At 39.2% G+C, this 18,608-nt stretch overlaps 1 pseudogene; it reads right to left on the bottom strand.

Moving 5' to 3' along the window:
* Positions 1-9,860: 9,860 nt before the first annotated feature.
* Positions 9,861-17,731, bottom strand: LOC127450562 (branched-chain-amino-acid aminotransferase, cytosolic-like; annotated as a pseudogene).
* Positions 17,732-18,608: the final 877 nt, after the last annotated feature.

The following is an 18,608-nucleotide window of genomic DNA, read 5'->3' as shown; positions in this document are numbered from 1 at the left end:
CAAATTGGAAACATTTTAATATATTTAAAAAGACAATATACGTAGTTGTAAAAAAACAGTAAACGGGCATTCCCAGAATTCCCTGCGTGACCCATTACATTTCATTATATTTTATGGGAATAGTTATGTTTCTTCTTATTTTTAATATCAGTTATGTAATTTGGGGTGTTCTGTGTGGGGACTAGTTCTTGAAGATGGCTGACGCTGCAGCACGAGGCGCGGCTGTGTCTGTGTCTGCCTTCAAACGACCTCGAACAAAACCTGAGATCTAGAAGACTGTTGATGGCAAAGTTATTGTAGAGGATGAGTTACTTAACTTTCTTGCTGTAAAAATCAAGACATTAAGCCAGGACGAGATTGTCCCGTTGGCTACAAACACTTTTGATTCTGAGTGGATCGAGACCTCGAAGAAAGTGTTGTTTGAACTCTGCCCTACTACACAACAGAATGTTTCACACAAAGGGCCACAGAAAGACGTTAACAATATAAAATGTTGCCTTAAAGTGATGAATGAGTGTGGGGAAAATACTCAAGAGATTTGTTTCTCATTATTTGGATGAGCTGGTAACATTTACTAATATGGATGTCTCTGTCTTAACTGGGAGAATGCAGCAGCTGAGTGCTGCGATTTGTTCCATGAAACATGAAGCTACAGGCCAATGTAGGTGAAGATCTTTGTGCTATTACAATGGATATTAATCGTAGAGTGTGTGCTATGGAGCGTTCTACTAATCTGACCCTGGGTGATGGCCGGATGTGTTGGCGGCGATGGATGGAGCCACAGGCATGGAAGGCACGGAGCTAGGGGCTGCACTGGAGGGAGGCACGGAGCTAGGGGCTGCACTGGAGGGAGACTCGGGCTTGGGAGCTGGCGAGGGAGCTGCGGCGGGGAACTTCACTGTGAATGCTCCGAGTGGGGAGAAGACTACCACAGCGGATAGACCTAGTGGATTAATGTCTTTCTTAGGCTCTCCAAAGTTGAGTCATGTTGTGAAAAATGGCCGACGTCAGGGATCCGAGAATGCTGTTGTTAAATCAAAATAAAGACTGTTTACCATCATTCCCTGGCAGAAAATAAGTCTGGTAATGTCATGTCTATTGTTGGCACTGGAGCTATGGGTAACATCAAAATGGTCAAGACCAAGTTGGTGAGTGTTTTTGCTTCCAAGTTTACACCAGACTTAGATGCTGGAACTTTATTTGAGTATCTGAAAGATAAACTTGGCCGTGAGGTCATCTGTCAGAAGATTGACACTGTACACAGCCGATACAGCTCATTTAAAGTATCTGCTGAATGTAATGAGGTTAGTGAAATGTACAATCCGGAGCTCTGGCCAGACGGGGAATTTGTTAGGCGTTATAGGGTCTAATACTGCACCTGCTGCTGAGTGAATGAGTGTGCCTGCTGGTAGTGTAAACACTCACTAGTGCTGGTATATGGACATTCAGGACTTGTCATACAATTGTCGAGGGCTGCGTGTGGGCCAGAGCGTGGGGGGTAAAGCACGCCGCATTGTGGTTGATAACCTCCTGGAGAACGGTGACATTTTATGTTTGAAAGAGACATTTTTAGTGAAGCAAGACTTGGAAAAACTGAATTCTATTAATGATCATTTTCATGGGGCAGGGAAGTCTACAACAGATAATGGTATGGGAATAGTCAGAGGTAGGATACCAGGGGGTGTGGCTATCCTGTGTAATAAAAAGCTTGACAATTTAATTAATGTGATTAGACTTGATGCCAACTGGAGTACTGCAATACAGTTTACTCATAAGGACAAGGAATTTGTCATTTTAAATGTGTATACACCTGACGAATGTCATCAGAATGAGGATGAGTATTTAAATAGACTTGCTTTTATTAATTATTTTATTGAAAGTAATACTTCCTCTAGTGTATATATTATTGGGGATATGAATGTTGACATTTCAGATAGAAATTATTTGCCAATCATATTGCTCAATTTTGTCAAGATAATAATTACATATTGTCTAGTGAAGTGCTTCTGCCTGTAGATAGTTATACTTACATTAGTGAGGCCTGGAACACTACGTCATGGCTGGATCATTGTATCAGTACAGCTGATGCACATGCCTCACTGGAGAGTACGAGTATTTTATATGGGGCAGCAATGGCTGATCATATACCTGTTGCTATGACAATAAATGTCAGGCATTTCACTACGCTATCTAGTAATGATAGCAATGCCAATACAATAAAACTGGACTGGTCAATCCTCACAAAGGAAGACATATTAGCTTATTATATTGATACAGACAAGCTCTTGAGCAATATTTATTTACCTAGGGATGCAATAATGTGCAGTGATGTTAACTGTAAAGATGTGAAGCATAGGAGAGATTCCTGCTCTATGTATAATGATATAGTGAGTGCCCTGGATGAATGTAGTAAGCCCTATTGTAAGCTTAAAAATAAGATACAGAATATCAGGCCAGGCTGGAGTAAGTATGTAGCCGAGTACCATGCTGAGCTCGAGAAGCTACTAAATCATGGGTTATGACAGGCAGACCCAGACAAGGGCCTGAGCTTGAGTACAACAAACTTACAAATACAAGATACAAGTATGCTATTCGTTTCATTTGTTAAAATGAGCAAGCACTGAGGGCTGATTCTATGGCTAAGAAGCTTTTAAATAAAAATATTACTGATTTTTGGAAAGAAGTAAGAACTCGGAACAATTTAAAGCTAAACATGGCAATGATTTGTGCATATATGGTTTAAAGGAAATAGTAAACAATTATACAGTGCATCCAGAAAGTATTCCCAGCGCTTCACTTTTTCCACATTTTGTTGTTACAGCTTTATTTCAAAATGGATTAAATTCATTTTCCTCAAAATTCTACAACCAATACCCCATAATGACAACGTGAAAGAAGTTTGTTTGAAATCTTTGCAAATTTATTAAAAATAAAAAACAAAAAATATCACATGTACATAAGTATTCACAGCCTTTGCCATGACACTCAAAATTGAGCTCAGGTGCATCCTGTTTCCACTGAACATCCTTGAGATGTTTCTACAACTTGATTGGAGTCCACCTGTGGTAAATTCAGTTGATTGGACATGATTTGGAAAGGCACACACCTGTTTATATAAGGTCCCACAGTTAACAGTGCATGTCAGAGCACAAACCAAGCCATGAAGTCTAAGGAATTGTCTGTAGACCTCCGAGACAGGATTGTATCGAGGCACAGATCTAGGGAAGGGTACAGAAAAAGTTCTGCAGCATTGAAGGTCCCAATGAGCACAGTGGCCTCCATCATCCGTAAATGGAAGAAGTTTGGAACCACCAGGACTCTTCCTAGAGCTGGCCGCCTGGCCAAACTGAGCGAACAGGGAAGAAGGGCCTTAGTCAGGGAGGTGACCTAGAACCCGATGGTCACTCTGACAGAGCTCCAGTATTTCTCTGTGGAGAGAGGAGAACCTTCCAGAAGAACAACCATCTCTGCAGCACTCTACCAATCAGGCCTGTATGGTAGAGTGGCCAGATGGAAGCCACTCCTCAGTAAAAGGCACATGACAGCCTGCCTGGAGTTTGCCAAAAGGCACCTGAAGAACTCTCAGACCATGAGAAACAAATATTGAACTCTTTGGCCTGAATGGCAAGTGTCATGTCTGGAGGAAACCAGGCACCGCTCATCACCTGGCCAATACCATCCCTACAGTGAAGCATGGTGGTGGCAGCATCATGCTGTGGGGATGTTTTTCAGCGGCAGGAACTGGGAGACTAGTCAGGAACGAGGGAACGATGAATGCAGCAATGTAAAGAGACATCCTTGATGAAAACCTGCTCCAGAGCGCTCTGGACCTCAGACTGGGGAAAAGGTTCATCTTCCAACAGGACAACGACCCTAAGCACACAGCCAAGATAACAAAGGAGTGGCTCCGGGACAACTCTGTGAATGTCCTTGAGTGGCCCAGCCAGAGCCCAGACTTGAACTCGATTGAACATTTCTGGAGAGATCTGAAAAGGCTGTGCACCGACGCTCCCCATCCAACCTGATGAGGTTTGAGAGGTCCTGCAAAGAAGTATGGGAGAAACTGCCCAAAAATAGGTGTGCCAAGCTTGTAGCATCATACTCAAAAAGACTTGAGGCTGTAATTGGTGCCAAAGGTGCTTCAACAAAGTACTGAGCAAAGGCTGTGAATACTTATGTACATGTGACTTTTTCGTTTTTTATTTTTAATAAATTTGTAAAGATTTCAAACAAACTTCTTTCACATTGTCATTATGGGGTATTGTTTGTAGAATTTGAGGAAAATAATGAATTTAATCCATTTTGGAATAAGGCTGTAACATAACAAAATGTGGAAAAAGTGAAGCACTGTGAATACTTTCCGGATGCACTGTATAATGCTAGTAAGAGTGTTATGATTTGCAGAACTAAAGAGGATAAATGTCTAAACTTTCCTGTTTTTAAATTGTCTGAAAAGAATCTTAATGTTTGTGTGAAGGTAAAAATATCTTGGACGTTTTATTACTGAGCAGATGACAGATGATGAGGACATTGAAAGGCAACACCGCATGATGTATACACAGGCTAACATACTTTTACGCAAGTTCAGTGCATGTACAGCTGAAGTGAAGGTGTCTTTGTTTAAAGCATATTGTACACCACTTTACACTGCACATTTGTGGTCAAACTATAGGATAGCAAGCTTAAAGAGACTTCAAGTAGCTTATAATGATGCAATGAGAATTTTATTAAAGAAACCTAGATAGCATAGTGTGAGTGAAATATTTGTGGCTGCAGGAGTTAAAACTTTTCATGCTGTTTTAAACATTTTACGTATAAGTTAATTTGCCGTCTCAAGTCTGAAAATGAAATCATTGTGGGCTTATCGAATATAAGGGTCAGTACTATAAGCTACCAATCCAAGCTGTGGAGACACTGATACCATTGCATCTTTGTAACACACTGATTTGTATGAATTATAATTATTTATTTGTAAATGTATGCTGCTTATTTTATGTATTGTCTTGTTTTTTAATTGGAACCTGAGTCTGTAATAAAGTTTTGAATTGTGTTATATTTGATGTAGTTATTTAATATTTACTGTATTATTTAAATTTCACATTACCCTGATAGTGTTTAGTGTTTGTGTGAGTGACACTGAGCAATCTCTCTACATGTTTATTGGTCATTGCTCCTGGAAGGGCCACTATTGATGAACTTCATGTCATCATGTGCCCTTCTGTAATTACTTCGGTGAAAAACAATACATTATCAAGTGAAAAGCATATTTTTACGGTTTCAGAAGATCAATATAATAAATGTATAATTTAATAACATAAACAACAGTACTGCACCATAAAATATACCATAAAAACAACAGTTTTAAACTGTAAAATTTACAGGTTGTCCTATAAAGTTGTTTACATTTTTACTGCATTTTTTTTTACATAATTATTCTGGCAACCACAGCTTTTTTTTTTTTTTACGGTGTAGGGGTGGGTGATGTATAGGTAGATAAACCTGTAGAAATTTGGCAATGGTACACATTTTTGATTTTCGTCTCTATCGTGGTTATGCAAAATCACCACCATGTGGCAAGAAAATGTGCACCTCATTCTATTCATGTTACACGTGCGCAGTAAACATTTTGTCCGAAAAATGGATGAAGGCGAAGGGGCTTCGCGTGAGACTAAAATTGAAGAAACATGGACAGGGTTTTTCAGGCACTAACAATTTTTCGGTGGGCCGGCGAAGCCTAGGACAAAATCCAATCGAAAGTGATCATCCCTATGCCCTACTCACTACAAAGGACAAAGCACTTGATGTGGGCTCTCTTAAGAAAGCATGGCATTACAGTTTGAATTTTCCCTTCACTAAAAGTCTTGTGGCAGGGCCCTTTGTGAAAAAATAAACTCTCTTTTGTTTGGAGCGACTCTTCAAGTGACGTCTTTCATCTAAGAGTAATTCATGAAGCATTTTAACGCTAAAAGTTTCCTAAAACCACGACAGCTTAGAAGTCGTACTGAGGACTTCTAAATCCCTAAGAGTGACTCACAAACGTTCCAAAGAATGCCTGCTGTCATCAACCCACATTAAAAACAATGTTTTATAATATTATTATGACATCAAACTTTTGAAAATGTATCGCCTGAATCACAGATGAGTCAAAGTATTTTAATAATATAACATTATAATATTACAAAACTTTATAATATTGACACTGACCTTTATAAAAAGGTATCGTCTGAATCGCTGTTTTTTTCATTATTGCAAAGTTAGTTAGAGATGCAGTTAACTCTCCCATGAACCAAAACAATCCAATTTCACCGGAGATAAATTGACAACTTTGCGCTCACTGGCCACAAGCAAAGCAAAACTGTAGCGCGGATGAACTGGGAATTTCTGTCATCGGTCAGCACAGAATCATCTATCATATGCCCTCCCCTGACCGCACATCGTCCAACAATTCATAGCGTAGGTTCCCTTTCAGTTCAGTCATGAATGCTGCGTCATAGCTGACACTATGGGGTTAAACCCGTAGGCGTAGCCATTCTCTGAAACTCTTCAAAATCTCACCAATTTTAATTGGCAGATAGCGCTTTATGCTTTGCCTCCCTCGCACGCGTCAGCTGGCATATATAATGGCGGTACACAGCGCTATCTCAGAATTTTCTCCTTCAGGGTGCCGATAATCTCTCTCTCGTACTCTGCACAAAAATGTAATTTCTCTCTACTCGAATCGCCATCAAGATCTGCACCTCTCACAGCGGATGGACCAGAGTTTTCTTCTACCTCCTGTGGTGCTCTGGCGATCGCGGATTACTACATTCACAGTTGAATGGCAGTGTGTGGAATTTCCCTGCTGTTGGACAGTGGGTGAGCGAGACATCCTCACCGTTTTCACCGCTTCAGAGTAAATGGATTATTCTGTGGCCTGTGGGCCTCAACGGAAATTATCCTTTGAATTATTGGATTGTATTGGATTTTCTGTAAGTGTGTGAAATAAGTGCTACAGCCTGATTGTGTTTGAATGTGCATTTGTATACTCTGCACAATCGTAAAAGAGCCATTTGCTTAACAACGTCTTTATAAAGATGCCGTTTTGCAAATGTTTTCAGAAGCACATGAAAACCCTCTGTCTGGCAGGCACGGGCGTTGTTTTACGTACAGCGGCGCTCGTTGAGGCTGATTGTGTTCACTGTGAATCACAAAAGACGCTTGCTCTTGGCTCATTTTTTGTTCTGAAAGCCGAAGCCATCCCCCTCTCCTCCCGCTATACTCCTTCTGCGGCTTCCAAGGAACCACACAAGGGAGGCGCGTGAGGACGGGGAATAGAGCATGGAGATTTGAGGAGGATTTAACGCTGCTAGTGCCTTGCGTTTATTCTCTCCTCTATATCAGTTGTCTTCGCCTGTTCAACACAAGCGCTGTGATTGCCTGGGCAGAGCCCACACTGACACAGCGCTCGCCGAGTTGATTGCATTTTTGGTGGGTGCATAAAAACTTGAAAAGCTTTGGTCTCCGCTCGCTTTAGTTCTTTAAAAGCTGAAGCTGGTCCCCTCTCCTCCCGCCATACTGTACTCCTTCTGTGGCTCCCATGGGACCACACGAAGGAGGCGCGTGAGGATGGGACACAGAGCGTGGAGAATTTGAGTGTGATTTTCACCGGTTTGAGCTTGCGTCCCTCCTCCTCTCCATATCCAGCAGCCTCTGCTGTTCCGTGGCGATTGACGGCTCGCTCCTGCATGCTGCAATCATTCACGGTGGTTTATGTCAGGGATACTCTGTCACTGGGCTACATTAGTGGACATGTACGCACGCAGGTGAGACGTTTACCGTAATTTCCCCCCGTGGGAGGGAAAATGGTACCAAACGTCAATGCCTGAAGATTTCTTAAAAAAAAAAAAAAACGTTCACCGTGTTGGCGCACCTCCAAGTTTCGCCACCGGTGCCATTCTTACAGAGCTGCTCGAACAGCTTATTATGGCTTGAAGTTCTCCCTATTCAGTGAGAGTTCAAGTCTCTGGCGCTGTCGCCTTGCTGTGCTTATTAAAAACACTTCTCCTTTACCCAGCTTTTGCGAGCCGGGAACAGAGTGTGTCATATCCTCTGTAACGCAGGACGGTTTGCCCTGTTTTTACTATGGTTGGCAACATGCTAGGAGACAGCCTATGTTGCAACAGAGTTTTTATGTGCCTCCACGTCACCTAATAGCCATCTCGCTTTCCCTGCCTCTGCGAGCTGGGAACGAGTTAGTGCCTTGACATAGATCATTTCAATTTCTGTTTGTATTGTTGTTGACGCTGTGCTGCACTGCAGAGGTTTTAGGTGCCTCAATATTGCCTAATAGCCCTCTCACTTTCCCTGCTTTCATGAGCCGGAAATGAGGTTCTGCTACGTGCTCGAGCACGACTACGTGCTACGATTCATAAGGCTGCCACCTCGTTTCAATGACATTATGTCCACCACCATAATGGTGCGGTATGCACCAATTCTCTGCTCACAGATATTAAATCTCTTCGCGAAAGACACGATAGAGATGGTATCAGCAGACAATGCCCACAGTGGATTCCCCAGCTGCTATTTTTTGGCTTTTTGGGACACAATACGCCAAAAAGGAGTATTGCATCCCATTTTGGATCTGAGATGCTTGAACTGAGCACTCACGAAGTTTTCGTTCAAAATGATCTATCAATAAGCAGACACCCTTTGATTGTGAAATCCTTACATGGCGCAAGGTGGTTGAGACCATCTCACCCCACCACCGTGCCAGTTTGGGACTTGCCACTTGTGTTAAAGCACTCACAAGCCCGTCGTTTAAGCCATTGGATGGAGTTTACATGTACTCTCATTAGACTCTGCTGCTTCTCGCTTTGGCTTCAGTAAAATGTGTCGGGAAATTCAAGCACTGTCAGTCAACAACTCCTGCTTAGAGTTTGGACCAGGCTTTTCAAAAGCAGTTCTTAAACCCAGGAAAGGCTATGTGCCTAAAGTTTTGACCACTCCCTTCAGGGTGCAGGCTACTATCCTTCAGGCTTTCTCCCCCCCTCCGTTCGCTTTGGACAAAGCGGAGAGGCTATACACACAAAGTGCTATCTGCCAATTAAAATTGGCAAGATTTTAAAGCATTTCAGAGATTAGCTACGCCTGCAGGGATAAACCCATAGTGTCAGCTATGACGCAGCATTCATTCCCTCATTTCAGGGATCGATTGATCGATCTATCTATCTATCTATATTATATTTGATATATATATATATATATATATATATATATATATATATATATATATATATATATATATATATTCCGCTATGAGGATTTGCTGATGAATAGCGCTTCCCTGTCTACCAATCACTTTTGGCGATTTAAAAGAGCACGCTCATAAAATGTGATGTCATCCATAGCAATGAGGTCAACTCCGCCTTACTCTTACATTAAGATTTCCTACGTAAATCTTGCTCTTAGTAGTTTTGTGAATAGCTTTTAAGCAAAAACTCTTAGTTAGGAACTCTTTGGAGAACTCCTAGTGGTAAGATAAAAATCTTTGTGAATACGGGCCCAGGTTTCTTGAGGAAAGTTTATAATAATAATAATACTAGTCAATAACAACAGACTGAAATGTGGAATAATTTGAAATGTAGCATTATGTTAAGGTTGATGAACCAAATTGATAAAATTGACAAAACTGATAAAATTTACCAAACTTTTTTTACTTTAACTATGTCAAGTGCCAAATAATGAGAACATTATATAATAGGAAGTAGTTTTCATTTATAATGTATTTTATTTGCTGACTGGATTATTCAAAAATAGGCATTACAGTATGGTTATTTAATATATAAAAATTAAACTACAAAGTGATACAAATCAGTATCTTGATATAAAATTACTAATTTCATTATAGAGTTTTTTGGTCATATTGCCCACACCTAGACCCACCAAAACAAATGTAAATTAGCCATTATGTAGTTAAAGCTAAATGCCTATGTCAAATATTTGGAAGCAAATTGAATTTATTTGTAAAAATACAGCAACAAACAAAAGTAATGACATATATTCCAAAAACCCTCAGAACAAAACAAATTAACTGTGAATACAGCAGCCCCCTCAGTATAGTAAAGGCAACTGCAAACGGTAGTGAAATTGAATAGAAAGTAACAGCCATTTCCACCAGGCACTTGGACAGAAGAGGAGAGATGTGGAGCATACAGATTAAAATGTAGGATTAAAATAAGGGAAAAAATAAATTAGGGATGTTCACAAGTAAAATCAGGAGAAGGGAATTCTAACTGTCACCATAAAACAACACAAGAAATAAGTTAAAACTGATACATTCGGAATGTTCAGCGAATACATATTTCTCACACACACACACGTACATAATAGATCACATTGTTCTTTCAAATATTGTATAGATAATGTACAGCCTAGTGCACTTTAAGATTCTCACATCCTGACTCTTATAGTGGTCTCTAGAGCCGCTACAGTAACTCTGGGCCTCCGTCCATCCTCGGCCCTTCATTTGTGCGTGCATTAGTTCATCTTGAGCTCTGTGGTTTTAATCTCAATCTGGTGAAAATACACTGTCCTTGAAAATGCACCCAGCTCCAGATAGACATACACAAGAATAATTTACACTTTGTTTAAAATTTTTGACTTTAAACATGTTTAGATTAATCTCACTTCTCTTGTGTCTTTCGTTAAAATGAAACAGACCTATATAACTGATGCAACACGTAGATATTTCTGTCCTCTTGGTATTAAAATAAACATGATATTGTGTCCTCTCATGTAACACATATAACCAAGCAGCTCATTGAACATAATTTACATAACTTTTATGTGCAGAATTCTAATCCTTTTCAACAGTTTGATTTCTTAGCACCATTCCCTCAGTATAAAAGCTGTAATGTGAATACAGTTATGTGTTAAAGAAAAAATCTTTGTCATTTTAGGAGAAAACAAGGAAACAGTGAAACTGGTTGGTACAAAAACCTCAATACTACTAAGAACTAGCTCAGTCTCTACTGCAAGGAGAAGAATTAACTTATTGTGCCTTTTTGATTAGAAACATTTACATGGCTTATGGGCATTCATTGTGCTCAGTGGAATTTAAGGACAATATCTAGTGCTACAATTTGTGCCATATGGATCTCTAAGCAAGCAGGATGTAAGGTTGTTTTAAAAGACTGCATATTTTATAGGTGGATTTCCATTTAGAAAGGTTGTTCCTATAGAGTAACATTGGTATATCTAAGCCCACGCACAAAAACACATGTGATGAAAGGTTTTAGACATGAGACCTGACAATCTTCCAGACTGATATAAGCTAGACAACCAGCAAAGCCCAGTCCCTCTGCTTGCGTCCATACTGTGCATGGAGAAACAGTGGAGATGTTTAGGCAATGTAGGGACACACTGTAAGAACACATGAGTTTCTAAAGCATTTCCAATAGTATTGAGATTTTAGAGTTTCTATACCTGCATGTCAGTGAGTTCCTTATGGAATTTTTTGCAAGGTATGGACTATTCTGCACTGTAGGAATTTGGTAGGTCTAAAAAATGTATAAGAAAGAAAACAACAAGGTTTTCAGCAAACCTGCAAATATTCATTATAAACTCAAAACTGGAAAGAAGTTTAAAATGGACAATTGCATTATATAAATGAAGTGTGAATTTCCTCTACTGTACCTGTCCTCTGTAGAGCAGACTGCCAACTGGACACACCACACACGCAGTGCCAGAACCAAAGACTTCCAGAATCTGTCCCTCATTTAAAGCATTTATCAGCTCCTTCATGACTAATTTGCGCTCTGTCACTTTGAAGTCCCCCTGAAATAGACACAACCCTTACAAAAAAAGCTATGGCAGTACCATGGTACAGTTATGGCAACAGATGGTAATACCTACATATATATACACCATAGTACTGAATGGTTACCACATTCATATACCATAGTATTTTCATGGTATTCCAAGGTACTTCATAGTATTAGAATAGTGCATGTCCAAAAACATGGTATTACCATATATGGTATTAACCTGGAACCATGTCCAATGAAACAACACCATAAAAATGCAGCATGGGCATAACGCTGTAGTCATTAGCATTAGTGTTAATATTTTGTACATACTTTACATATTATTATTTGCAAATTTGGTTTTGTAATGAAGCAAAACTCTTTTTAGATCCAGACCCCATGAAGGGCCAATACATAAATTATTACTTAAGTTATTAAAACCATTGAATATATCCAATAACACAAAATATTAAAGGGAGAGTTCACCCAGATATCTAAATTCTCTCATCATTTTCTCACCCTCATGACAGATGTGTATGACTTTCTTCAGCAGACCACAAACAAAGATTTTTTTCAAAAATATCTCAGCTCTGTAGGTCCATACAATGCAAGTGAATGATTGCCAAAATTTTGATATGATAATTGTGGGTAAGAAACAGCGCAATATTTAAGCCCTTTTTTTACAATAAAATTCCAATTTCACTTTTATCCTTTGTTTTTGGCAATTCACATTCTTTGTGCATATTTCCATCTACTGGGCAGGAAGGAGAATTTATAGTAAAAAACAAACAAAAAAATGTATTGTTTCACATCCACAATAATGATATCGCTTCTGAAGATATACATTAAACCACTGTCTTATGGATTACTTTTACGCTGCCTTGTATGTACTATATGTATTTTGGAGCTTCAAAATATTTGTCACCATTCACTTGAATTGTGAGGACCTACAGAGCTGAAATATTCTTTTAAAAAATCATTGTGTTCAGCAGAAGAAAGTCAGTCATGATTAAATGATGAGAGAATTTTAATTTTTGGGTGAACTATCCCTTAAAGTAAAGAATGTATGTAGTACTTGAATGAAACTCATCACTTTTGTTGACAGCAAAATATTTATACTGAAAAGGGCTGCTGAAATATATGGCAAAATTAAATCCTCAAAAATTAATTACAAACACACATCATCAAACCATGTATTACAATGTTGCTTGGAGACAGTCACACACACACAGTTCCCTTAATCTCACTCATTCTATAGCAAGGTCCAGCAGAGATTGCCTGGTGACTCCTGGCAAAATGATGCCATCTAGTGGAGGGGTGACAAGCTCTCTCTCTACAGAGACACAAAGACAGGTATTCAAAGAAGCACATTCATATTGAGACATTTTGTGCCAGGATGTAAGGGCAAATATTCATTAGTCAAGCATAATCATTCATAGAAGGTTCCCACTCTTTTTGATCAATGAATTTCCATTACTTTTCCAGGCATTTGTGATTACTGTAAATAGATTTTTTTTAAATCCTTTTTATTCAGACTGATTTGAACACTGACTTGTGAACTAATTTATTGAAAAGAATGGACTCAAAAGAATGATTCACTTACAAAACAGACATCACTATCGCTTGAGAGCAAGTTTTGCTCTAAACAAGAGCAATATGCAGCTCATGAAATATTTTAGAGCAGAGAAAAAATAGAAAAAACATTCACTATAGAAATTTCCATGATTATTCCATGACTTAAGATTTTCTTTTTCTCAATGACTTTTCCACACCTGGAAACCACAATTTTAAAAAATCCCTTTAAATGACCTTTAAATGTCAACAATTACACTGAGATTCATTGACATGTGTCACCAGAAGAGGGAAACAAGCATCAACAAAGTGTTAAGGAAAAAGTTACATGAAGGTGGATGAAGAGATAGGAAGCATTTGTAATGACATTATACAAAACTATTCATACCAAGAGCAATAATCCACTGCAGTTTTTAACAAAACTCTTTCTTAACTCATTTTACATTGGACAGCCAAAAGTTAAGATATTTTTACACAAAAATGTTTAAAAATGCAAAATAACATTTATTTCTGAGATAACTACTAAGATACAAAATAGTATGAGTAGTATGACTGTATGCTATGCCAAGCCCTAGTACAGTATCCCCTCAAACAAGTGCCACTACTTGTCCATTACATCTGTCTACAAGAGCACTAAAACAGGCAAACTTTAGGTGCTAAAACACACATCTCTCAATTCAACAGCTAGGTTTGCTATGGTCTATGATTTACAGATTCTCCCAGCTACTCTTCCTCTCACACACTCCTCACCTCCTTTCTCTGTGGTCAAGTATATGAAGAGATTCATGGTTTCAACTTCAATGATCTCCTCATACTCTCCGTACAGCCAGAGGACCTGTTGACAGCCATTCTTGGCCGCCTCACTCTGAACAGCAATTGTCTGCCCATAATTACAGGGAAATAAAAAAATAAAGCCAACATTACAAAGGTACATTCCAGCCACAAATCAATGATTTCATGTTCACACAGGTTTATAACAGTCCAGTAACCTTCATTTAACCTAGATAAATAACTCACTGAGATAAAATCCTCTTTTACAAGAGTGACATGGCCAAGAAGGCAGCAAAGACACAATGACAAAACAAACAGTAAAAAACAATTGTGATTTCTTCATATAAATACACCAGCCATCTTGGCATTATCATGAGAGACATCACATAAACAGAAGCCAGCGGCACATTAGTGTGAAGGGTCAGACTGCTGAGGATTTAAAACAAATCTCTACAAATCCAAGTTGCACATGCATAGTAGGCTATACTGGTGCTTATGCAAGCAACTGATTTCTCTGGCATAATCTGTAATGTTTGTAGGCTACTCCTAAGAACTCTAAATTGGCGTGATAGTGGTGCTAATAATAGACACTGATGTTTGTCTTGACTCATTCAAAAGGGAAATGAAAATGTGGCACAAATTAAAAAGCTCCAGCGAAGTTGTAATTGCTCTTTTGCCATTCATGATCTCACCCTTAAAACAAACAAACATAAAACAACTTTAACCTCTATCCTGCATAGAGCTATTCTGTGTTATGTTGAAATATTAGGGTTAAAACAGAGAACCGGTTAAAATTTTTTACCGGAACCGAATTATTTAATGACTTTCGGTTCCTTTAACAGTTCTTGAGTGTGTATTTTTTTGGCCAATACACACTGTAATTTCAGGAGTAGTGCTGTGGCACCACTGAATAGCAATGCAGGAAACACTGAAATAGTATGTCAGTGTTTCCTTCACAGCTATACAGTGGTGCCACAACACCACTCCTGAATCATCAGCGCGAAACATACACAGCAACCAGTGTAGTCCAATTCCCAAATGGATGACTCTTGGGAGTCTGTTCCTCTGAATCTACAGCACGTAACATGCAAGACCAGTTAAACTGAATCCCAAATGAATGACTCTATTGAGTCGGTTCCCTGGAATCTACAACACAAAACAAGCCCGACCAGTGAAGCCAAATCCCAAATGAATGACTCTTTTGAGTCGGTTCCCTGGAATCTACAACACAAAACATGCCCGACCACTGAAGCAAAATCCCAAATGAACGGCTCTTTGAGTCAGTTCCCTGGAATCTACAACACAAAACATGTACAACCAGTGAAGCAAATCCCAAATGAATGACTCTTTTGAGACACTTCCTCTGAATCTACAGCACAAAACATGCAAGACCAGTAAAACCGAATCCCAAATGAACAACTCTTGAGTCGGTTCCCTGGAATCTGCAACACAAAACATGCCCTGTTTTTCGTACTCTACCAGTACGAACAACAGAAACAAACTCAAAAACACCTTTTTGCCAGATTTAGTTCTAAATGACGTCTCACACATTAATTCTTTGATTTCGTTGGAAGTGTACAGAGGCCTTAAGAGACAATCAAGCTTTTGAAGGGGTGTTTTTGTAAAAACTCACCCTTCCATCTTGTATTCTCCAACACCTCCCCTGCAGGCCCTGACATACCGAGGATCTGCAAGCAAGGACATTGGACTAAATTCTCCAGTGGCAAAATAAGGTCCAACAGGTCCAACAATGACAAACAGCAAAGCATGGCCTGCTCGAGACACACCTAGAGAAGGCTGAAAAGAGAAGAGTGTTACCAAAGCATGTGCACCACCATATAGGATGGAAAAAACCTACACCAGCAGATTTTCTGCTATTGGCTGAGGAAAGGATTCAGATGAATGAAATTACCTCGATTCCTATAAAGGTTGGTCTGATATATAGACTGGCATCGGTGGAGTAAGGAACCCATTCTTGGTCGATCTCAACCAGCTTCTTAATACATTCTAGCAACTCGCCCTTATCAAACAATTAAGATGGAGAAAGGAAGAGAATACGCTGGAGAAGATACAGCCCACAGATTGGCGCTGTGGAAACATGATAATCTCACAGAGCATCAGGCAATAAACTTGAGTAAATCTTTAAGCACTCAACGGGGTAAAATGAAGACTAACAGGCAGACAGCTCCTTTCAGAACTGCGGTACATGCGCTCCATATTCAACATGGGCCTGAAGAGACAGATGTGGTTATCTACTCCTCGGAATGCCTTCATACCCTCGAAGAGCTAAAACAAACAAAAGTATAAAAAAAAAGGATCAGACCAAAAAAAAAACACCAGCTTGTTGGATTTTTATGTTAAAACATTATCACTAAGCACAATAATTTAAACTTGACGTATAAATGAACTGATATTAAGCCAAGGTCAAATAACTCTTAAAGAGATAGTTCACCCAAAAATAAAAATTCTCTCATCATTTACTCACCCTCATGCCATCCCAGATGTGTATGACTTACTTTCTTCAGCAAAACACAAACAAAGATTTTAGAAGAATATTTCAGCCCAGTAGGTCCATACAATGTGAATGGTGATCAGACCTTTGTAGCTCCATAAATCACATAAAGGCAGCATAAAAGTAATCCATATGACTCAGTGGTTAAATCTATATCTTCAGGAGTGATATGTGTAGGTGAGAAACAGATCAAAATTGAAGTCCTTTTTTACTCTAAATCTCCACTTTCACTTTTACATCCGAAAGTCTGAAAGTGAAAGCTAAAGTGGAGATTTAGATAATAAAAAAAAGGACTTAAATATTGTTCTGTTTCTCACCCACACCTATCATATCACTTCTGAGATTTGGATTTAACCACTGTAATAATATGGATTACTTCTATGTTTCCTTTATGTGATTTTTGGAGCTACAAAGGTCTGATCACCATTCACTTTTATTGTATGGACCAAAAGAGCTGAGGGATTCCTCTAAAAATAATTGTTTGTCTTCATCAGAAGAAAGTCATACACATCTGGTATGGCATGAGGGTGAGTAAATGATGAGAGAATTTTCATTTTTGGCTGAACTATTCCTCTAAGGAATGTAATCCCTACTTATTGCATCTGATCGAATTAAAAGTCAAAAAAGTCAAAATCTGCTGAACTTCATCTTTCCCCATTTCTTAAATACTCATTAATTGAATTGCAATACATAGAGAATAAATTCCAGCTGCTTTTGGCTAAATGAGACAATAAAAGATGTTACATCCATGTTGATAGCACACTTCCTCACCTTTATGGAGTAATGCAGGGCTGAGGAAGCAGGGTGAAGTGTCAGATTCTGGAAAGGCTTAATCTCAGGGGCCTGCCATCCTCCTGCGGCCAACCAATAGATGGTCAGCATGTGGTCTGAAAACTGCTTGCCAAACACAAGGATAGAAGGATCTGGCTTTGGCTTCAGTGCAGGGTTCCTCTCTACGATGAGATCTGCAGTCTAACACACAAAAAAAATGAGAGAGAGGGAGAGAGAATGGCAAGAGAGAGGGACGGGGAGTACAGCGGGTATGTGGAGAGGTGGAAAGGTTTTTATTCATTATCATTGATTGCACATGCATTTGAAAAATTAATCTGGATTCATCATGCCAGTCAAGCTCTTTATGAAAATGAAATTAAATTGCAATGAGTAGAAGGGAGGCGGGTTGTTGGAAGAAAGAAGGAGAGCAAGAGAGCAAAGGTACAAAGAAAGAAAGAGAAGTCAGATCTCACAATGAACTTCACAAGGAAATCCAACTCAGGATAAGTTGTAAAACTTTATAGGTCTGGAAAAGACTTGTTAAACAGCATTCCATTGCCCCGTAAAACATGGTAGTTCCAATTTTGAGGCAAAAGTGAAAACAGTTACATGAGCCGTGCCACACGCACACAGTCACAAGACTGATCTGTGGCCAAGGCTTAGTTGTGGTGGCATGGGAAACAGGAATGGTGGTATAGAACTAGCTCTATTGGTTTGCTGAATACCTTGAAGGAGGAACTTGCGAACCGTAATGACCCAAATGACAGAGGGAGAGGCTGAAAAAAGCGTCCATTTAAGTGCCGTAAAAGAAAAAACAAACTATTATATGAAATAGAGGCATTTACCTGCTGACAGACTTGACACATTCAGTACATAATAGAAATAGTGCGTAACTTCACAGTTTCCCTTCACGTGAGACTGTGTTGTTGTTGTTGACAGCTGTTGTTTAGCCCTCACAAGATATGAAGATTTTGATGCATAGCCCATAATAGCTACCCTGTAAATATCTGCATTTTGTTTGTTTGGGCATAAGGGGACAGCTGGGTCATACACTGACATTGCTTTTTATAGCTATAAACATTGAGTGAATCAGCAAAGCAAACACCAGTAGCATTTTCCAATAAAGGGATAGTTCACCCATAAATGAAAATTCTCTCATCATTAACTAACCCTCGTGGCATCCCAGATGTGTATGACTT

This window comes from Myxocyprinus asiaticus, chromosome 13, assembly GCF_019703515.2.
Source record: "Myxocyprinus asiaticus isolate MX2 ecotype Aquarium Trade chromosome 13, UBuf_Myxa_2, whole genome shotgun sequence".
NCBI classification, from domain to species: domain Eukaryota; kingdom Metazoa; phylum Chordata; class Actinopteri; order Cypriniformes; family Catostomidae; genus Myxocyprinus; species Myxocyprinus asiaticus.
Note: the sequence above shows the minus strand (reverse complement) of the source record. Positions and strands in the feature narration are given on the sequence as shown.